Source organism: Cyprinus carpio, chromosome B22, assembly GCF_018340385.1.
Source record: "Cyprinus carpio isolate SPL01 chromosome B22, ASM1834038v1, whole genome shotgun sequence".
Taxonomy (NCBI): domain Eukaryota; kingdom Metazoa; phylum Chordata; class Actinopteri; order Cypriniformes; family Cyprinidae; genus Cyprinus; species Cyprinus carpio.
The window spans coordinates 2,451,461-2,475,278 of record NC_056618.1 but is presented as its reverse complement, the minus strand read 5'-3'; the positions used below and the strand labels follow the sequence as shown (position 1 = coordinate 2,475,278).

General features: G+C 40.7%; 2 pseudogenes; both read right to left on the bottom strand.

The window, feature by feature from the left end:
• The window catches only part of LOC122141453, a 29,190-nt pseudogene extending 16,176 nt beyond the window's left edge, over positions 1 to 13,014 (bottom strand).
• Positions 13,015 to 13,375: 361 nt separating this feature from the next.
• LOC122141452 lies at positions 13,376 to 23,779 on the bottom strand (annotated as a pseudogene).
• Between the last annotated feature and the right edge of the window lie 39 nt (positions 23,780 to 23,818).

The window sequence follows — 23,818 nt, the reverse complement described above, 5'->3', positions numbered from 1 at the left end:
ATACGGAACGCAGTTTGTCCTGTATTTAAGGGATATGCCGTATACCACTAGACCATACTAATAACAAACCTCTAAATTGGAGAATTAATCTTTTTTTTTTTTTGTTGGACAAGTGTTTTGACTTGTGAACACCACCGTTCAAGGGAGGCTTTAAGACAAACGGGAATCCTCCGCCGGCTGGTCGCTCCCGCTTCACAGCGAGGACGGCTGCGCGCTAACGGAGGGTAGGTGATTAAAGTCTGCGTTTCGATTAAGTGAATCCAGTTTGAGCGAATGCAAACAACGCTATTCCAAACATCCAGTCCACGCAAGAAAAACATGTATTTACCTGAGGGAAGACGTTTATCACATAAGCAAAGTCATCTTTCTCTAACACAGCCTATACCCACAAAAATTTACATTTAAAGTACTTCCAGCGTTATCTAACCTTAGAATATCTTTCTTAAAACAAAATGACAAATGACGTATCAAGCACCCAAAGCAGTCCATATTTATTCTATAAGTTCTCTTTAATTGAAAAATATGCATTTTCATTCTGTAGTAGGCCTACACACATATATCATACCATAAATCAGAAAGAGCTTTATTGCCAAGTATGTTTGCATATACAAGGAATTTGTTTTAGTGTGACAAGCTTCCAGTACACATGAGACAACAACACACATAATAAAAAAAGGTACAATAAAATACACACATGGTAATAAACTCAGAAACTCGCGACCAGATCACAGAGACAAAACAACAACACCCGGACTCTGTTTTAATCATTCTTGGGGACTTTAATAAAACGCCAATCTCTCTCCCGTGAACTGCACAAAAATACAGGACCGCATGTTACATGTCCCACAAGAGACCAGTATATATTGGATCACTGTACACCACAATAAAGGAGCCATATCACTCTGTTCCACGAGCAGCTTTGGGACTGTCTGATCACTGTCTGGTTCATCTTATACCAACCTACAGGCAGAACTTAAATCTGCGAAACCTGTAGTAAAGACTGTAAGAGATGACCCAACAAAACAGAGCAGGGATTTACAAGCTTGTTTTGACTTCACTGATTGGAGTGTTTTTGAAGCTGCTATCACCGATCTGGACGAACTCACAGAGACTATAACATCCTATATTAGTTTTTGTAAGGATATATGTATTCCTACCAGGACTTATTAAACATTCAACAATGATAAGCCAGGGTTTACAGGCAAAACTCAGACATCTTCTCTCCAGGCCAAAGAGGATGCCTACAGAAATGGGGACAGAGTCTTGTATAATCAGGCCAGAAACACACTGAACAAAGAGACTTAGAGCGCCTAAAAAGGACCTACTCAAAAAAAGTTGGAAGAACCAGTTACTTTCCAACCGACTCAACTTCAGTATGGAAAGGACCTGAGAGCAATTACAACTACAAGACACCATCCCCCTGCAATGAGGGCTAATCAACAACTGCTAACGACCTGAATGAGTTTTATTGTAGATTTGAAAACCCCACACCATTGATCATCTCTCTACACAAACCGTAACACCTCCATCAATACCCACCCCCCCCGCCCCTGCTCTTTAATCAGTGAAAAACGATGTGCGCCAGGTCTTCAGGAAGAACCAAAAGAAGAAAAGCACCAGGCCCAGATGGTGTTATAATCCATCCTGTCTGAGAACCTGTGCTGACCAATTGGCCCCCATCTTTTCACAGATCTCTGGAGTTGTGTGAGTGTCTCCCTGCTTCAAACGCTCCACCATCATCCCCGTTCCCAAAGAAACCCAGATAACAGGATTAACGACTACAGACCTGTGGCTCTAACGGTCTATCGTTCATGAAGTCATTTGAAAAACTGGTTCTGGCTTATCTGAGGGACATCACTGGACCCTTACTGGACCCCCTGGCAGTTTGCTTACCGAGCAAACAGGTCCGTGGATGATGCAATCAACTTGGGATTTGCACTAATCATGCAACATTCTGGAACCAAAACAGGGACTTATGTGAGGATCCTGTTTGTGGACTTTAGTTCGGGTTTCAACACCATCATCCAAACAGCCCTCCAGACCAAAACTAACCCAGCTCTCTGTTCCTGGCTCTATCTGTCAGTGGGATCACCAGCTTTCTGACAGATAGGCAACAGCTAGTGAAACTGGGGAAAGGAAATTCATGTCAAAACAGCCGCTCCACCAACACTGACTGCTTTTGTGTAATGAAATTGTTTATGCAGTTCTTTAAGGTTAAAAAACCCCCACATTATTCTCTCCACGTACCTGTACATTGTTGTTTCTCCTCTATGCCCCCATGTTGATTTTCACAATGCCTCATCTCTCTGAAAAGCGAGGTGTGCTGTGATTGGCCAGCTGTCCAGTGCGTTGTGATGGAAGACAGTGTGGAAGAAAAAGATGCACAAACCACCCGAGAGAACCGCAGCGCTTATTAGGATTTGTCAAGCAAAAATCGACTCAAGAATTTGAGTGAACTTCACAAGGAATGGCACTGAGGCTGGAGTCAAGGCTTACAGACGTGTCAAGGAATTTGGCCTACAGTTTTCGTATTCCTCTTGTTAAGCCACTTCTGAACCACAGACAACATCAGAGCTGCGTCGTACTGGGCTTATATATAATATATATATATATTATATATATATATATATATATATATATATATATATATATAATATATAATATATATATATATATATATGCCTCTGGGTGTGTCCCTTATTCTGTCCCCTTATTTCCTTTTCTGAAGTTGCCAACCCTAGTTCGAAAACAAAGAGGAGTTTGGTGGAAGCAAAAACCATTAAGCCAATGAAGCATAATTTATGTTTTTGGTCATAATTAAGTATCTTCTTTATTGCTCCCCAGAAGAGAGTAAGGTCATATAGGTTGGGAATTGCAGATGTATTTAAAAAATCACGTCCAGTACAGAGAAACTGCGTCAGATCCCAATTAAAAATAAAACTCTATTTTGATTAAATGGAAACCAGGTACACCCCCCCCCCCCTCTGAGATATTCAAAACTAAAGACATCCTTAAGTGATATGTAACACAATAATGCTTATAGTACCTGGTTGTTTAGTGTTTATAAAGCGCACAATAATGATGATGAAGTCAATGTTTCACACTTGCTGATCTTCTAGTGCTTTTCCCAGCTTGCTGTGTCCTCTCAGTAGGTCTGCCAGGTGTATACTGTATCATCACACTCTCCTAATTTGAGGCATCATTCTGTCTGTGAGCACAAACTGTAACTGTAAAGGTATAGTTATAGTGATGCTTGCCTTAAACGGACTGAGCTGTCTGGTTCCTGAATACTGAACGCAGCGTAAAGTTCTTGGTCAGCCATGAGGAAACTCTGCGTCCAAACATGTGCAAGAGTTCGGTCTCTGAGTCTGGGCTCAACTTATAGAAGGAACAGAACCAGCCTCTCGATCCAGGAACACACCAAGTTTTCTGGTGGACCTGTTTGAAGCGGTTTTATTTAGTGATTCAGTTTTTTTGTCATGAGCCACACATACAGTTTTTGAGCAACATAACACCAACGATATCTTATTGTATCCCGAGACGTTACGGTGTCATTTGGCAACCCTTCCTCTGTTCCCTACAGGCCCACACCATGTGCACCCCCTGTCCCGATCACATCCACCGTAAAGAAGCAACGTCCTGACAGCGGCTGGCAGCACAGGACCTGGTGCACTTGTCAAATCTTTCCTCCTATAGCAGGAGCTGTTGCCTCTCTCTCTTACAAACAGCTAGTGTGTTGTCCTCGCTCAGATAGAGGTATTCGTTAGCTGTTGAGGGTCAAAGGTGAGTGTGGACAGTCATCTAAAAACAAAGAGATTTATCAGGAAAATGTCAACTTAAATATCTACAAATTAGCAGTAGCAGCATATTGAGTGTAATGATGTAAATACTTCAGGGAAGTCACATGCCAAGACTTTAAACAACATGTTGTAATTCTTTCATTATTTTAATGAGGGACAGGTTTTTATGAAAGTCAATGTACAGTAAATTAGAGAACCAGTATTTGCACTGCAAGAACTGTTCTCTGTCACACCCACAAGGACCTTTCAAAATGAAATGGAAAAAAGGTGTTAAACATTGGCTGAAGCAGTTACAGTGTCTACACACCAAAACATTTATCTACATTTTAACCGTGCAATCTTTATAAGGACCCATGTTTAAACCTCACATTTGTACAGTCCCTGGTTGGTGGTTGCAGGACTCCTCCAGTGTAATTTCGAGTTAGCTTTAGATATAAGGCGTTAGTATGGGGTAAGATGGTAAGACAAGAATCAAAACATTGCACATTTATTGAATCACATTTAAACAATGAATGGATAGTCCTCTTGTTCGGACAAGAGGCTTCTCATTTTTAAACTTTACATTGTCTCCACCTACAAGTCTTGTGTATAACAGGTCGCGAAAGGAAAGTATACTTGAATCTCAACAGTGAACGAATTCACTGAAATGGCCCTAGGAAGAATCAAAGCCCTCACAACCCTGTTTGCATGCCGCACCTCCAGTGATGGTTCATACCAACCTTCCACATGAACAATACCAGATTTTACAAGCTAAAATACCCTCAGTGGGGGAAGCTTATCCTTCAGTGCACACACAAAAACTTTCCTTTTCCACAATGTTTCCGAGGTCATTATACTGCAGGTCCAGTTCTCTCAGGAGTTTCTTTCAACGACGACAGCAACTCTTCACAAAACTCCTTCTTGAATCTGAACAGCCTGAGAGTCTGTAAGGCCAAATCAGCCTTTTATTAAGAATCAAACTGGCCAAGGAAGACCATTTCATTACACTTTGCTCTGGTTTGCATATTTCAGGGTGACCACAGCACAGCATAGCTTGGTTTTCTGTATATCATCTTTATTTCACCCCTTTAGCAAATTACTTTGCATTCAAGTTATACCATTTTAACCCCTAGACGCATTAATGGTCCACACGTCGACGCCATGGCTAGCTAACATCAAATAACATATTTCATCTTTGTTGCTTGATTTATTTTAATTTGATAAACACCCCACCAGTGCCTTTGTTAATTCTTTTTTTTTTGCAGCGACCCCGTAGCAGGGTCAGCCACGTAGCGCTAATCACACCCCAACATGAAAACATCAAACCAAATAATTGGATTTTGATGTTTTTCTTTAAATAAAAATGTCACACCTATAAAAATCAACATTCCGTTCTTCAAACACCTTAGCATCTTTGTTCACAAACCTTACCATAAATGTCCTTACCAAGCATCCTTATTTATTCAGCACACCTTGTTCGGGACCCTGATATTTGCAGTCAATTTTGACTTACTTCAGAACACGTTCAAGATGACACTTAGCACTCCGCAGTCCCCCAGCAGAGCAGGATTTCTTACTCCCCTCATCTTCTAGATTATTGTCAACCCCCTGAGGTCCACGCAGATTGTCAGATGCCTACACCCCCTTGATTCCTGAAAGCATGTCCCTTGATCGACACCTCCATGTCCCTGGACGTTTGGAGGGCTCACTTCGCTCCAGGCCCACAGACCGGACCCTTCACACGCCATCCTGCCCCCAATCTGGCATTTGGCGCCACTCCCACAGAAAGACCCCCCCCACCTACGCATACAGTTAGCCTTTGGTGCAAGACCCAGGACAGTCCCAAACTATTGTGGCCACAGCATCCCCAAGCTGAGTCAGGTAGAGAGTTTGGTGAGGTCAGGACCCCAGGCACCGCGATTTTACAGTGTTTCACGCACCTCCCCCCCCTATGCAAAGCCACTTCCTTTGCAACCCCCTGTCACCAATATCTGTTAAAATGTTCCATACTACAAACACGCTGGGAATATTTTACACATGCCTACAGTATGCAGAGGTTTTTCACTAATACTTACATGCACACAGCCCTTCTGAAGCATGTAATGGCTGGACGACAGAATCTCTGACAATCCTTCTAAAGAAGTGAATGTTGCATGTTCCTGAGGGACCAAAACCTCATCCATGGGTCTGTACACCTGACATCACAAACTGGAAAGCCAGAAGTGGGCACTGGAACAGTGTGAGGGGCTTTGTGGTCCGTTGAGCCTTTCACCCAGATCACACGGCATCTGCAAAAAAGGACCGGTCTTTGAGCTCCACGATCTGCCACCCCCCCACGAACCGCAGACTAAAGCCATCTCTCGGGGACAGATCTTTTCTCCTTAAAGACTTACATGTACTGAGTCACTTTTTTGTGATCTTCTAAACTACTGTCTTCCAAATCGAGGCAGGAAATCCTTCGAGTAAACGTCTGCTGGAATCACAAGAAAGTCCGAAGAGGAGGAAACACAAGTCTAACCAAAAGCATCCACCACCACGTCCGTTACCCACCCTTCTTTACTTTCCCAACCTGCCACATCACCACCCTAGCACACCCCCCCCAGCTTATCCCCTAAGCCCACTACAATCTCCCACCAGACAAATTTTGCCCATTTTTTCGCTTTAGTTAAGCCCAGGGAGTCTTGGTTTCCTGATAGAAATTCCATGAAAACCCAAACACAAGGCTGACGCAAAGAATTCCTGGACACACTCCGCCAGCCCCACCTAGCGCAACCCACACCCCCCAGCTGAAAAATGTTAGTTCTGTTAATTCAACAAACTTGCACTAGTCAGAGCACCACCACCGCGCCAGCATACCACCTGCAGCCCGGCACCCCCTCGAATAGCTTCACCATCAAGAGTCGATACGAATTATATTTCCTACAAGTCTTCTTTATTGAAGCACCACCGCTGCATTCTGTCTCCTTCAGCCTTCCAGTATCGCACAACACAGCGCTGCCCAGTTTCTTAACGCTCAGTCCTTTGTACTGTCATGGAGAGGCGGTCTTCTGGTGACACTTTTTCCCTTGAGATTTGGTTCCCGCTGGCTTAACCCAGTCTGACCATGAGCCGATAAGTTGGATAACATTGCTGTCTGATGTCTGATTTGAGGGCATGGTCCCTGTCTCTTATTTGGACTTGTATTTGAAATTGGAACTTTTAATGATGGTTGTCAGCAACACTGATGACCATCCAACAAACCGAGAGGTATGGTGGCACAAATCTCCACAGGCTCTTATGAGACGCTTCAGGTGACAAAGGTTGACTTATTTGGGTTAGATCGCGGATCCTCCAAACTGCCGTCTCGGTGACAGTATCTTGTCTTCCTTTTGTTTCTGCTGTGAATCTCTGATCTGCGTGCAACAATTCCCTGTCCTGAAGATCTCATGATGTGAAGCTGTTCAGCCCCCCGATCGCAAACACGGGCACGCGCCTGGTGATCCACACAGGTGTGCGATGGAAGCAGTTTTCTCCTCTTAGAAGGTTTGCTCACCGCCGCCGCGACATCCCCACACTCACCACGCTTCTTTAGCCAACAACATCTGACAAAATGCTGCGGTCTTGAAACGCGCCTCAGTTCTTCTTTTTATACTCATCACAGACCATTCTAAGATTGAAACAGAACATCGAGACACCCGACACACACCCAGATCCAGGTCAGAGATCAGGCCTCTAGCCTCGTTTTTGATGCCACCATTCTGGGTATAAAAGGCACAAAGCAGGTCAAAAAGAACTTGGGTTTCCTCCCTCACGCAAGTTCGCTCTCTCGGCAATGGGGAGCAGAAAAAACAAGCTCTAGATCCTGATGGCTTTTTCCACTTGCCCCAGTCATAGACAAACTTCTGGTGCACAGTGGACTGTTTTCCCTCCTTCCCCTATTCCCGCAATTGCCTTTTGTTACAACGAGTCTTACCATAGTCCTATTCTTCATATCTCAAGGGGTTGTGTTTAAGAATTTCATTTGTAGTTCTGATGAAACTGTCTAGCGCTGATGTGTTTAAATCATTGGCTCGTCTCACTCTGCCAGATCTCGTGAGTCTTTATTGATTGGGGTCCGACACCTAGAAAAAAACAAAATCAAAAAAAAGACAAACTATACTAGAAAACCGAAACAAAACAAAAAAAACACAAAAGCAGCATGGCCTACACATTTATTGATGATGAACAGTCTTGGTGTAAGATCTTATTTAGAGGACTGATTGTTGTCGTGCACTTCCCCTCCAAAATCCTCTCAGAGTCCTTCACTCATTCTTGATTTCATTTCTTTATTCCTTACGCTCTGAAGAGATTTTCTAAAAAATCAGGACCAAAGCCATGTTGATTAACAGAAGTATTGCGGCTTATGGAATGCACATTTTTATTAAAGCAACAACTTTTACATTGATTGTTTACTGAGGTAAAGTTGTGGCAACCTGTTGCTGAAAAAAAACAAAAAACATACAAATCATTACAAACAGAATATATAAGAATATACTACCCTTAAGCCATTTCGTAAATGAGCAACTTAGCAAAATGAACAATATACAGTATTTTAATGATCAAACCAATCACCATTTGACGTTCACTGTAACAATCACCAGCTATTTGTGGATCCTAGTATGTTTGGCGCTAACTACTGTGCCACCGTTTTTCTGGTCAATTCTGAAATCTTGAAGCATAACTGGTGTCTGAATTTTGAATTGATGGTTGTCTGAAGCGATGCTTGGTTGTGGAATGTCCCGTCATGCGTGACCCACGTCCTCATCCAACATCCTGTTTTTCAATGCTGTTACCATCTCTGCGACTAGCTTCCAAAACATCATCTATAGGAGGCAGTTCACGTCCATATGTACACTCACGGATGACTTACATGCGTTCCTAGTCAACACAAAGGAACTGGTATCTGACCAGGCGTTTACACGTAAGGTAAGGAGAGGAGGGGTTGTAGTCGGTGGTTCGAAAGGAGAAGGGTGTCGAAGATACATTAGAGTGCTGACGGGAACAGGGCGAGACATAGGTACGGTGGAGTGATGGGTGTCGGATGCAAGGCACATACGGGATCGGAAAAAGACAGATGGTACAAGGGGGGGGTGAAGGGCGGGGCGCTGGGATATCGACCCAAGCACAGTGTGGTAAATTAGGTCGTGTGTGCACACAGCGTGAGATGACACATTGTATGGATATCAGATGTAATTGCACATGTCAGAACGGAGAATGAGGTAAGGTGTCAGACGACGGGGGAAGAATACAAAAGAGAAAAGAACACCCACTCATACTTGGGGGGGGGGGAGCTCTTAGCACTGCGAAGACGAGGGGAAGAGGAAACAAAGACAGTATTAAATAGGTCAGATGGGGGGGGGGGGGGTGGAGAAGTATGGTACGGGCAGGAATCTACGACCTAAATACTTGAAGCAGAGGGTTGTAGGGCGCTGGCACGCGCATAGGGTTGTAAAAGGCTAATAAATGAGCAGATTAGTTGTGAAGGCGTAACAGAAGAAGATGAGGAGGGGAAAATGCAGGCAGCACTAAGGTGGACGGTGAAGGGTGGCGTGCGGGACCTGGCTATATAAGATGAGCAATCACAGGCACAAAGACACAGCAGGGACGGTGTAGAAAACCCGCGATGGCATGGCAGCAAAGCCACTAATAGACACACAAAATGCGTGGTAGGTAGTAGATCTGTAGGGAAAGTGTGGACGGCACAGGGGTGGCCAGGGGGTGTATAAGTGTGGGGAAAAAAGCCAAGCCAGAACGCGGGGGGGGCGAGAAGGTGCGAGTCAGACACAGGGGAGCTACATTCGATACAAAACACAATGGAGCGCATGCACACACACCCCGCTCAACTCCAACGCAGAAAAACCACAGAACAGCAGCATCTACTAACGGCACTAGAATGATCTATGCAAGCAAGGCACAAAGACCACAGACGCAGGGATCTATCTATGTGAACACTCATGGGAAACGTGTAGTACTGGTTCTGCGTGTAGCATACACCGACATAACGGCTTGAAGGTCATGATGTGTGCGAGAAGCGCGGTATACAAGACCTTAACACGGACGATGGCATGGGTGCCTGTAGCAGGACATAAGCGAAGTGTGGTAGAAGGAGAGCAGGTAGGGGGAGTCATACCACAGGCAAAAGTCTTTCGCAGGTAAGAGCGTGGATGGAAGGGACAGGCAAGATAGGCGTGCTCAGTGGGTGCAAAATCACACATCTGCTCACATATGGACAATGAATAGGGGGCTGTGATCGCGGGGACAAAAAACGGGACAAAGAAAAAGAGGGGGAAAAGCGGAGAAAAGGGGTCTCGGCCACATCGACTCTGTGCAGCCAGTGGGGGGAGGTGGGGCGCCCGTGGGCTTACTATGGGTAGGGTGTGTGGGTGCGCGGTGGATCCTTACCGATCAGCAGAAGGACAGCTAAGCGACAAAACAGGTTCACCTCAGCTGAGAGGCGCGAAGGGAAGCAAAATGGGCCTGCATGGGTTTTGGCAAGCTGGGAAAAAATTTCACTGGGAGGAATCCACTTATAGTGGTGGCGGCCATCTCCCTACCTAAAAAAAGAAGAGAGACAGACAGAGAGAGAAGGGAAAAAAAAAGAGCATTACCAAAGTTCGACGTTCAAGCTTAAAATCTGGTTTAGACAGGTTTTCTTTTCATTATCTAAAGCGTGGGAAGTGCAGAGCAGGGGCCAAAACAGGTCTTTTGGTGCCATAAGTTTTTCCCTTTAAAAAAAAGAACTAATGTTGGAGTTTTATGTAACCTAGCATGAGCGGGGGCAACTACTCAAACCCAACAAAAAACCATGTTCCAGAGCAGGACTTCCCGTCAAGGGTTGAAATGGGCGAATAGCAAAATTTTGAGCTTATTACCCCGGAAATGTTACACAACTATGTAAAAAACCTATCATCGAAACCCTATGGCGACCCAGCAGTGCATAAACAAAAAAATCCCCACAACACATAGGACTGTTTCAAAAGTGGTTGTGCTATTTTTTGCTGTATTGTGGCTTGTTTCCATTGTTTGTGCTAATTTTGTTGTTCGCTTGGTTTTTCGTTGGGTTTTTGCTAATTTTGGTTATTGGTTTGTGCACTACTGTGGCTAACTGTACACCCGGTCTCAAATAAGCCCTTTTGTATATGCAAAAATCCAGAGATATTAAAAATGAACAGAAGCCTAAAAGCGGACTCAGCATAGCAATTCTCTGTGCATGGCCATGAGAGTGCCGACCCGCTTGTGCTGACAAGAAACGATGCTATTGTTTTGAAGCTTCAACCTCGTTTGTGATCTTGGCTGTCGCTCTGACTTTAACCTTGCAACTGTCACTTGGCTGATTGGCTAATCAACCGATGGTTGTAGCACTCACAGAGGGTCGTATCGTATGGCATCTTGGGAAACCAGAGTGCCCTTTTTTTTTAATAGGCTGAATTTAAAGGTTGTAGTTTTTCTTCCACCATAACCCGATTCTTTTTCCCCCCCTTTTGCCTTTTTTCTCTCGTTTTTTCCATCCTTCCCCTTCGAAAATTTAACACTTTCCCCGGGGAAAAAGAAAGCTAGAAAAGTTTATGGAAAAGAAGAGGGGTCGAGGGGAAAAGAGAGGAGAGAGGAGAGAGAGAGAAAAAAAAAAGAGAGGCTACCCCTCATTGAAAAGACAGAAAGGGGAAAGAGACGCCAAAACGGGGGGGCCCTTTTTTAAATTTGGTTTTTAAAAAAATTTAAATTTTTTTTAAACCCGCACAAATTATGAGATTTAAAAATTTAAAGTAATATGGCCCTTCCAAAAATTTTTTTTTATAAAAAGGGGCCCAAATTTTTTAATATATATTTTTTTTATATTAAAAAAAAATTAACTTAAAAAAAAACTTTTAAAATTTTTTAAAAGGGAAATTTTAAAGTGATGGCAAAAATTTAATTTCCATTATTCCCCGCCCAGTGTCACATCTTTCAGAAATCATTCGAGTATGCTGATTTGGTTCTTGTTAAAAATCAATAAATAAAAAAAATAAAAAAAGTTGTACTGCTTAATAATTTTGTTCAATCAATTTTTATGATTGTCTGATAAATATATAAAGTTCAAAAAACAGCATTTATTTGAAATAGAAATCTTTTGTAACATTATAAATATTTATGCTTCACTTTTGAATTTTAAAAGGTAGAGTAGCACAGTTTAAAAGGTCCACAACCAACATGAATTGATGTATGAATTATAAATAATAGTATGTTAGAGTAAATGTAAGTTAGGCGTAAAAATAGGGTCAAAATTCCCATAATGTAATTACACATTTATAACTTCTAAAATCAAGCACTTAACATTCCATAAACCATTTTTTTAAAAATAATGACATCATGTGGCCACATCGTGCGCAATTTATTTTATCCTCTATATTTTTTGTGGTGCATGTTAATATGGTTAACATGCACTGCTTCATATGAAAGGTAAAAAACTTTGGAAAGTGTATTCCCAACTGCCAACAAAGGTCCACTCTTTCTCACTGATGCTATCAAGCATGAAATTCTTAGAATCCTCTTACTTAAAGTGGTTCATTTTAATTCCAATACTCTGCGATTACTTGGTCATAGATCAAAATGCTGTTCATAAAGTTTCATCCATTTATTTTTTACACATTCTGGTTTGGATAAAACTGCAAGTCTGTACTCTCAAGTATTAGGCATGGCAGGTGATGATTTGTGACCATTAGAAATTAAAGAGCGCGAGACACCCTTAGTCGGGAGAAAATGGTAAAACAAACCTTTATAGCTCACTAGTTCCGGGGTGTGTTTGATAAGGGCTAGTGTTCAATGCTTATTCGCCACACCATCATGTTGTGTCATTGGCCTCCGTATAGGCGTGCGGGTGTCACTGATTCGGCTCGGGGGGCTCCGCATGTCTGATCGGTCCTGTAGCTAGCCAGGTGCTTCTCCGCTTTTCCGCGGAGGAAGGTGGAAAAAAGGAAGGGACAGAGCGGGCCGTGAGGATTGTATGAAAACCATGCTCTTCAGGTAGTACAGAACAGGGGCACCGGGCGCCGCCATGAGCTGCTGCTTGAAATCTGTAACAAACAGCACCATCTGTGGTCAGATTAACATTTAACCCTCGCATTCAAAACCATATTAATGTCTGGTGTGCATTATGCATTGGAAAGTCACGCTGCTCAAGTGCACTGAGGACTTGTGGGATCTGCTCTGATACAGCAGTCCCTGGTAAATGGGACGACATTCTTAGCACTCTCTTCATCTATCGTAGCTGTCCGGCATTCCTCCACGGAGCAATCTAGAAAAGAGAAGACAGGCAGTAACAATACAAGACTTGTGACAGTTAACTAAATAACAGACAAAAGTGGGACTCACTTTAAAGAGTAGAGGGAGGAAGTGAGAAGCTGTTCTGGGACAGAAGAGAAGGAGGCGTCCAAGCTTTGGGTCATCAACCACTTCTTACTATCACAAATACCGAAATATTTGTAAAATACCACTTCTGCACACTCAAACAATCACATCCACACAAAGTACACACCGGTTTTGAGTAATTTGATGGCTTGTGTCTCTCGTCTTGATCTCCCTCTGTGTTCTCTCCTCCTGCATTAGGTTTCTGGATCTCCTCCTGGCCCTCCGTTAAAGGCTTGAGCCTGAAAAGCTGCTACATCTGAACTCTGCGATCTTGGGGGTGTGGTGGGCTGAGGTGTGTGGCAGGTTTCACGTCGATCCATGAATGTGGGGGTGTTGAGTACACTGAGGCAGGACAGAAGAGAGAGAGAAAGATGAATTGCGGTTGCTGAGACAAAGCAAACAATGACTTTGAAAGAAAAATACATATAATGTTGGCATTTTTGCATTCAAGTACACACCTGCCCGATCGTTAGTACATTCTTGTGTAGACCTGAGTGAGTTTGGGTTCTAGGTACTGTAGTAACCTGTGAAGCAGCTGCAGACTCTCCATCCTGCTGAGCAAGACCTCCTGCAGCACATACAGGCAGGGGAGGACTGAAAAAAAGAGATGGCAATGCATCAATTTAATCCAAACTTAGAGATGAAATATAAGTCTTCCCATTCAACTTATTTCCCCCTTTTTAATCCAATCCAGTACATTCAGCTTTTAAAAAGGAGGTGTGTGTGGCTGGTGATATGCATACCAGGCATCCCTGATGAGCCTCAACTCTCCTGTGACGAATTCCATCAGCATCTCAAACAACCAATAAAACAATTGGGGTTGTAACACGCCACTTAAAAAAATGTGCTGGGATTAAATGGTCAGGCTATGGGTTTCTAAGCAGGGCCAGAATAGAATGGCAATTTAAATGCTTTTGAAAGACTATCTCTTAGTAGCTCACCAAGGCCCGCTCGAAGTCGATTAACGCGTATACCGTTTTGGGGTATTTTCTCCTGATAACCCCGAAAAGAACTTAAGATTTTTCTGTTGGTGTTTTACTTGCCTTATCAGTGATTTTACCATACTTTCTCACGAGTTTTTTTCACTTACCACGCTAATTTTTTTTTCCTTCAAAAACACAATCATTCATCATGCTTGCTTCACAATATTATGATGCCCAGTTTGTGCTGATTACCATGAATTAGACTTTAGCCATTTAGATAATTTTATAAGAAACTGAAAAAAAGCACAAGTCAGGGCATGACAAAACTTCTAACTTCTTTCTCCAGCCAAAATCACCCTCTGATGACGGGCGAGGGCGTGGCGAGTCGCGCGTTATGGCGTGTTCATCCATAGGGGGTCTAATCAAAACTACAGCAAAAACATTATACTGGTAAATATGATTTTTATTTCAATAGCAAACAGTGTATTTTAATTTACATATGGTAAAATATATATATTCATGTGATGTACTGACACTTCACTAACCCCAATCTTTTGATTAATGTATATTAACAGAATTTTCCCTTAGATTTTAAGGTCATTATAAGAAGAATCGATTTAAATTTAATCTAAAATGTTTTTCTCTTGAAAAATAGTTTGTGCAAAAACTCCATATGAGGCAGTAAGATCTACAATCTTACTAAAAAGATGAGTTTTTTGCTCTAACAAGAGTGACAAGGTGTCCTTACGCGCAGGCAGTGGCGAGACGGTGCGCCCTATTCTGCATATTTCCTCAATGGTGATATTGGAAGGAAGCTTTACGGAGCAGTGGACAAAGCAAGAGCCCACAGGTTTTCACCCTGCTTACCAAACACATACAGAAGCAGAACATCATTCTAGCACCAAATTTGGTTTGCTAACACACACACAGGGGTGGGGTGCATAGGACTCAAATCCTCTTAACTTTGTTGTACTGCTCTATTATTTTATGACATGTGTGCTAATACCCTGCTGTAGCTCCAGTGTTTGGGAGCCCCTATGAGTGCCACCCCCAGAGATATCTCCGCCAAAAGATGAAGCAGCCGCTTCGGGTGCTTCTCATGGGAATCCCTGCACCACCAGACATTCCATATGAGTGCTTCAGCAGAGGCAGGAAGGCATCATCAAAGTTCCGAAAAAGACCCTTTGACAAAGCCAACAGATAATGTTTTATGCTGCAGTTCATTTTTGTTGCTTTGTGGTTAATTGACTGGGTGTCAGACATGGGAAACTGGTAAGCAAACTGGCTCATAAACTTGTACAATCTATAGTCCCAACATTTTTAAGGAGTTTGAAAAACAGAACTATAGCCGAAGCACATCTCAACTCTCACCTTAAAGAGGCAAAATCGTCGTGGCTGAATTTAACTTTTTCCCCTGTAAGTGTGTTGGCTGGCGGTCCTCCAGAGACAATAATGATGAACTGATGCTATGACTGCTGGTCTGAGAAATGATCGTAAATGTCTGTTTGGACTCTACACGACAGAAAACATCATGAACAACACCTAATCAAACAGGCCAAAACCAGACTGAAATCAAAAACTTAACTGTAGTGGTACAAAGTGTATTGGGTTTAGATTTCTTTGATTTGAATATTGCGTACCTCATTCATCTCTTTCTCTTGTTTTTGCCTGTTTGGGCTGTTCCTCCAAGAAGGGGCATAAGAGCATCAACTTCTAAAAAAATTTTGTATTGATGCGTCAATCAAATGCTAAATATATACTGTTGTTGAAAAGTTTGATTTTCAGCAACCGTTTCTCTAGTCTTCACTATGCAATCCTAACACATATATCTCTTGTTAATATCAATGTTGAGAACAGTTGTGCTGCTTAACATTTTTGTGATAAATATACATTTAGATCCAGTTTCTTTGATGCATATAAAGTTCAAGATACCTTTTGTAACACTGAAAGGGTCTTTCTTTTCCTTGTATCATTTTTTTGCATTCCTCAAACAAAAGGGTATTTATGGCTTCAGAAAACATTTAAAATAGTTTCACAAATGTTTTTTTTTAAACTATAAGCGTGTTACCGTGGCCCTGGAAAAACCCCCGTGGGTTTTCTCAATGGGCCCCATTCATTCCAGTCCTGCTGGGGCGTGGCAACCTGTTGCTGTCATCTGCAGCCACTGGTTATGAGGGCCCGTCTCCCCCAAAAAAGAGCTTGAACTTTCCACCACCTACCCGAAGAACAGGAAGAAATATAACAAATCTCAGATATTCTTTGATATGTTCCACTTACTGAGACCATATAGACACTTATTACTGTACAGTTAGTGTTCTCACATGACTGCAGCGGGGTTTGGCTCAAAATATATCATAGGGGTTCACTGCCACTTTCTTGTGGGGCTCCCTTTAGCTGCTTCAAAAATGCCACTCACTGCTGATATTGCACCCCTTTAAAAACAATAGCGAAAGAATGGGAGTGTCTTTTTTTGTAGCTCTCCTTAAAAAACGTTTATAGGTATAATTGTGACAGAATGCCCCACAAACACCCCATTCGGACTAAGAAACGAGGGTGGTTCAGGCTTTCAACGAAAAAGAAGGGGCTGCAGAGAGGAAGGCAAGGGTGGTCATCTCTCAGCATCAAAAGAGGGAAAAAGATAGCTATCTGCCCCAAACTTCCAGGGCCTGCCAAATAAACAAGCACATGACCAATGAATTTCCATTACTTTACCACTCAGACATTTGCTGTGCAGTCTAACCCCGACACAATGGTAGGCCTTTCAAATTTCCTTAATAAAAGGGTGTTGAAAGATCCACCACTAGCTTCTCATACTTCCCCCGTTAGGATTGAAAAAATAAAAAAACAACAACTAAATTTTGGTGTATATCCACTGCTTAAAAGGGGTACTCCACCCCCCAAAAAGAAAATTTTTTTTATTAATTACTTACCCCCCCTGTTGTTCCAAACCGGGAAAAGCTTAAGGGTTAAACTTGAGGGAAAAATTTTTAAAAAATATTTTTGGATGAAAACCGGGGGCTTGTGACTGTCCCCTGGGGGCTGCCAAGCTTTTTTGGGTTTGGGGCGACATGGGGTAAGTGATTAATGACAATATTTTCACTTTGGGGTGTAGTAAACCCCGAAAAGGGGTATAAATTTGGGAAAAATATTTGTATGTAGTTTTTTTTTTTTTTTATTTACTTTTCTGCACCCCGAGTCTTTGTTTTTTTGTTCCTGTCTCTTTCTTCCCCCCAGTTCCTCCTGTTCGGGAAGGGGACATGGGTGGGTTTGGGGTTTCTGGATTTCATTATTTTTTTTTGGCAACCTCCCCCCACAGCTCTCCGGGATCTGAATATGAAACAAAAAAAAACAGTGTAAAAACAAATATCACAATAAAAAAAACCTTTCTTTTTTGTTGTTGCTGGCATTTGAAAAAAGAAAAAAAATGACACTGGTGTGTGATGTCAACAAAAATAATTTTCACTTTATATTAATACCCTTAAAAATTTTGAAGAAACTTTCCCGGTTTCCAAAAATGAACTGTGTAATTTTTTTCTGATGTTTAGATTAAGTTTCTCCCTCATTTAGGCTACTATTTGCTGAACTCACAGAAAAGTCAATTCCGATGGTCTCGTACTGGCGGTGGATTCTGTCAGCCAGATCATCAAGAGCGGGGCGTTGAAGACTTCTCTAGAGACATTGGGGGTTCATACCAGAGCGCACAATGCTTGTATGTGAGCAATGCAGTCCCAGTACTGCAGGTTAGCCAAGGCAGATCCCAGAGTGGTTCCCCCAACAGACAGTACAAGGCACCCTGGAGAAAAAGTAAAAAAGACAACTAAATATGATCCTACTCAATTTTCAAAAGCCCTTTTCATATGTCAGAGATGATCAACAGGAGAGAAAGATTCTTAGTTTCTTTCAGTGTATTTTATTCCGAACTGTGTAAGACCTACTTTGAATTGCTGCTGGGTGGCGTGAGTCTGGTCTGGAGCCAGATACTCCAGCACTGCAGGGGGTGATGTCTCTGCAGCATAAGCTGTAGGTTCCCAATGCTGTGAACAGCATGTTTACAGGCTTTACTCCTCACCTGATGTAAACAGGGACTGTTAATGATGTTTCATTGCTTTTTTTGTGTGAATACATAAGTATGTTAGGTAATATATGGCCTTGTCATACCTGGCTGTACCTGCTGGTGGACAGTCTAAGCAGATCATTTATCAAGTCCTGATAGGCAGCTCCTGTAGCAACATCCCTCCATGGTCAGATTTCTTAACTGAAACACACAGGCACAAAACACCTCAGGCCTTCTTTAAATCATAACAAAACATGCGAAAAGCCACAAAATATGCATTCTTGTTTTTATGATTATGATCCCCAACCCATCTACGAGCCTGTTTCCAGGTCAATTTTACCCTACATAAATTTTAGAAGCATTTTTCAATAGCTTTTTATGACACATTTCACACAGTCTTCATTGTCTTTATGCAATTTATTATAAGATATATTATTAGAATGCAGTAATAAATAAATCAATAAAATTAAAAATATATATGTCTGACGGTTTTGTGAGATTCACCCCCAAAAGCTCTATAAAATGTCCATTGTGTATTATTATTCTTGTAGGGTTACCTCATGTTGCAACATGACTCTGTCTATGAGTAGAGCTCTAATGTGCTGTTTACTGCCATGAAGCTGGAGAGAAGAGAGAGTGTCAGTCAACTACATGTCAAATAAAGAGATTGGTAACAGATATTAAATGCGTGTCTAACCTTGTTCTCCATGGACTTCTTATTGAGACTGAAACTTTTTCCAACGTGAGTCAAACTCATGTTTGTAGCGGAGCCTTTAAAGTGGAACTGGGTCATTGATTATAAGAAAAACACCATTAAGTCTGTCATACCACTGCTTATCATCAATACAATACTTTAAATATCCGTGCACATAAATGACAGACAAAATCCAGCCAGTGTTGCAGTTCTGCTATAGTGAGAAGAAGTTTGGTGTCATCCTCTGAGTGCTCTAGAGTGTGGTCTGTGGATAAACATCATGTAGAGTTAAGAGACAGATCTACAGATGTAAAAAATCCTGTTGTATTAAAATTTCAAGTTTAAATCTAGAACAGGACTAGAGTAACTACGTAGTAGAGGTCTAATCACCTTACAGATTTCCTCTCTGTAGTTCTCTCCAGACAGGTCTGCCACATAATCAATAATAAGCAAGCAGCTATTTAATTAATCAGCATAGCTCCAGCACTGGTTTTAAACACAAGAAAGGAAATGCTCACTCACCATAGTCTACTCCGGTGTACACGTTTTCTCGCATAGCTGAATCATACTGTTTATCCTGAAGTGAGAGAGGCATTTAGGAGTTACAATATTACTAAATTAATATGTTTTTAAAAAAAAGTGCGCTATAATCTGTTTTTGTAAATGCACTATATTGTCGTGTGTGTGTCCCACACTCACTTCTCCGGCACAGGTTCTCCATTCAGTGGAGGCAGAAAGCTGCTTGCTCCCAGAAGGCAGTTGTGAACAATGGACAGACTCTGTAGAACATCATCCCTAAAGAGACACAAAACTCATTAGCAAATTAATCTTTCTCTCATCTGTTTTCTGGGAAAGTCTTTTTTTGTATTAATGTATTCATTAAAAATTTTTCCATCCATGAAAGAAACAAAAAAAAAATCTCTAAAGAGCTTAAATCAATCTTAAATCATAGTGTCTGATTTATCTCTAAATCAGTGATACATGAATGTGTACCAAAGGGGCCTGAGATATTAAAAACATTTGGATTTTTGCTCATATGAAACTGAGACTTAAAATAAAAAAAATGAAAAATATCAAAGTTAAATAAATCAATTGATCTTTTTTTTTAAAAAACTTAACACATTCAGTCCTTTCAGTAAAAAAAACAAAAAAAAAAAAACATTTGTGACCCTGGACCACAAAACCAGTCATCAGGGGTAAAAAGTTTTTTCAATTGATTTATTTGATTTAGATATCATATTTTTAATTGATGTATGGTTTGTTATGATATGAAATATTTGGGGGAGATAAACATTTGAAAAACTAAATCTGATGAAAACAAAAAAAAAACAAAATATTGAGAAAATCGCCTTTAAAGTTGTCCAAATGAAATTATAGTAATGCATATTATAATCAAAAAAAATTTAAATTTTGATATATTTACAGTAAGAAATTGACAAAATATCTTCATGGAACACAATCTTTACTTAATGTCCTAATGATTTTTTGCATTAAAAGATATCAATAATTTTACCCATAAAAAGAATTTTAGGCTATTGCTACAAATATACCCCAACTCACATTTCTTGTTTGATGTCATTTAAGGGGACGACTGATGGGACTGTGATGGCAAATGGGGTTCAAACAGATAACATTTACAGATCCTGTGGCTGACCTGTGATGTCTGTTCTCCCGTGTTGGTTTCTGCAGGCGCTGGAAATTCAGGTTTTTAACAGATCCAGCAAGTAAAACAAACTCTCTCTCTTCTGTGCTGGGCCGCGGGCCCCTGGATGCCCAGGTTCAACAGCTCCAGGCCAATCCTAAACCAGAGAGGAGACAGAGACACTAGTGGAACATCACCCCAAATAGGTTTTTTTTTATTTTTATTTTTTTTACAAAAAAATAACATAAAAAAAAAAAACAATATTGACCTATGCTTTGTGCAATTAAGTACTGATGATAACTGGTGTAATGTCTAAAATCATCTATCTTTTCTTGATCACTTTTCTTTAAGACCTTAAGAAAAAAAAAATTATAAAGAAGTTTGATGAATTTGTTTTCATAAATTTAGAAAAAAAAGGGGAGTAGTTTTGTTTTTTCTACGAGAATGCATTGGAGTCAAGTTCAAATGAAGCAGTAATAATACATCAGTCAGAGAGGAAGAGTGGCGTTTGTTTGTCTAGAAAATATGCTAAGGTTAACCAATGCTAGAGAAGGTGAAGGAGCTCCACTAATCCATTCATTTACTCAATCATCTCTTCTCTTCCTCTTTAGAGACATTTGATGGGATAAAAGTAAAGCCCAGTCACAGGAGCAAACACAAATCCTAGTGGGAACTTTCCATTCACACTGCTGTTGAGAATTTAAACATCTTGAAATTTGATTTTTATATTTTCAGACTTTTTATTACTATACCCTAAAATACAACATTTGTCAGTTTGTAATAGAAATAATTAACCCATAGAAATGCATTTTTAAAATTTGGGGGAGTGGAGTTTTTTTGGCTTAAATATGGTTCTAAAAACTTTTTTCTCCAGAAAAAAAAAAGACCTCAGTAATTTCACACATCTTCTCTAGAGTTTCAGAAGAGATCTCAACGATATCTCTGATTTAGATTTACCAAGATACCAAAGTCGTATCCAGCTGAACACAGGCATTTCTCATCAAACTGACTTAAGTACAAAACTAACTGGTCAAAGTTATGCTTTTCACATCAGACAGCTCTGTACTTTACAGTATGTCAAAAACTGTTTTCAAATGGACTCTTGGATACTCTGTGGATGCTTCAGGATCATGGCATCATATTTCAGATTTATTCTAAAACAGAGCTGTCCACTATGAGAGGGGGAGTGGCAAATCAGGCTGCCTCACTTTCCACTTGAGGCTGTACCTTAATTGGAAGGTATGTGTCAGTGTGCTGCTGGACCCCTCGGGCATGCTGCAATACTCTCTGGGATAGATGAGGGACATGGAGGCATGGGATGCGATAGAGCAGCTTACAGGCAAGATTGTAGCCCTGCTTACATTTCAGGTGCAGAGTTAACTGGAGAATTGCACCAGCTAGGATCTAGCCAGAAGTAGCTGGCTAGTCACCATCCACACGGGTCACCTACAGCCAGAGACCACAAGGACTGTTATTTTATAAATATCTAGATATGTTTATAGTAACAGGATTCCAGTTGGAAATAGATTTGTAGTTATAGATTCTAAAGTCAAGTTTTAGATTTTAGGTTTTGATTCAATTACAGATATATACCACCACTCAAAGTCTGGGGCCAACAAGATTTTTTTAAAGCAATTCTTAAAACATTTTTTTTATTTTTTGGTTTCCCAAAATATCGAGCATGATATCAAGAACAAACTGTTTTTAACACTGATATACAAATTAAATGGTTCCTGAGCCAAAATCAGCATATTAGAATGATTTGCAAAATCATGTGACATCAAGACTGAGTTTCTGACAAATTCAGCTTTGCAATCAAATTTAATTAAATCAAAAATAATTACCTTTACTGTTTGTATCTTTAATCATAATGTAGGCTTGATGGCATAGAACTCTTTATAAAAGCTTACAAATTCTCAATGAACCCCAAAAACTTATCTGGCGTGTAAAGTTGAAATTCCAACGTTTCTACATTTAGATTTTCCTATATTTCACAGGGGTTTGATTTCTGAATATACATTTCAAAAAGTTCTATATTTCTAGATATATATTTTTCACCTCTAGATGGCTAGATTTACGATTTTGGCACTTCCAAAGATAGTGATTTCCAGAATCTGATTAAAATTTCTACATTTCTAGAGCAAGCTAGCTAGATATCTACACACATTGTCCGAATCCAGTGCTGACTCCAGACAACAGCTGGAGGTTCCACATCAGCTCTTTATCCAGCTCCTCTTCATTTCAATACCTCTTCATCTGAGAACACATGGTATGTTAACAGGAAACTCACGAACACATGTAGCAATATACATATACACTACCATTGACACATTACATGCAGTAGGATGGAACTTACAGGCTGAGATTTTGTAATATGGCATTACAGCATTGGGGGCAAAAAGAGTTTCAGAGACTCTGCTGGGTGACAACACTGAAAGAGGAATAATCATTTAAACTGGTCAGCCGAATGTTTTTTTGAGAGACACTATTAGCTGTGGGGAGTCAGTGAGTTGAGAGCTCAGGACACTGACCTTGGTTGCAGCTCGGCACATGTTCGCCACCATCCTGGGTGGGTCCAGAAGCCACGTGAGTCTCAAAAATGTTTGTAGTGGCAAAGTTAAAGACTTTTCCCAGAGCCACCTATAAAAAAAAGGAAATATGTCCAAAATATCACCACATAGTTAGAAGCACTATGGAAATACACTTCCGCTCATAAGTTTAGGATCTGTAAGATTTTCATTTTTTCAAGAAATCATTACCTTTTATCTCTGCAAGGATGCACATACTTTGATCAGATGTGACAATGAAGACATTTATAATGTTAAAAAACGATTTGCCCATTTCAAATAAATGCTGTTTTCTTTTTTTTTTTTTTTTTTTTAACTTTCTATTCACTCAAAACAACTACACAAATATGTATCATGGACCATGTGACACTGCAGACTGGAGCAATGGCTGAAGAAAGGAAACTAAATTTTGCCACCACATAGAATAAATTAAACAATTAAATAAACAATATTTCACAATATTACTGTTTTTTCTGTATTTTTCCATCATAGAAATACAGCCTTGTTTAGCATAAGAGATTAGGTGAGAAAACATTTAAGAAAATCTTACCAACCCCAAATTTTTGAGCAGTAGTATATGTTATGACTAGGTTTAACTCCATGGGTACAGAGAGTGTGTTTATAATGACCTGGAATATTTCCATAGAGCATTGGCATTGAGGATAGTGCTGAATGTGGAGGACAGGCCCAGCTCCACCAGACTCTCCAGATGAGTCATTGTCAATAGTGCAAAACACCAAAAACACAAAAATGAGTG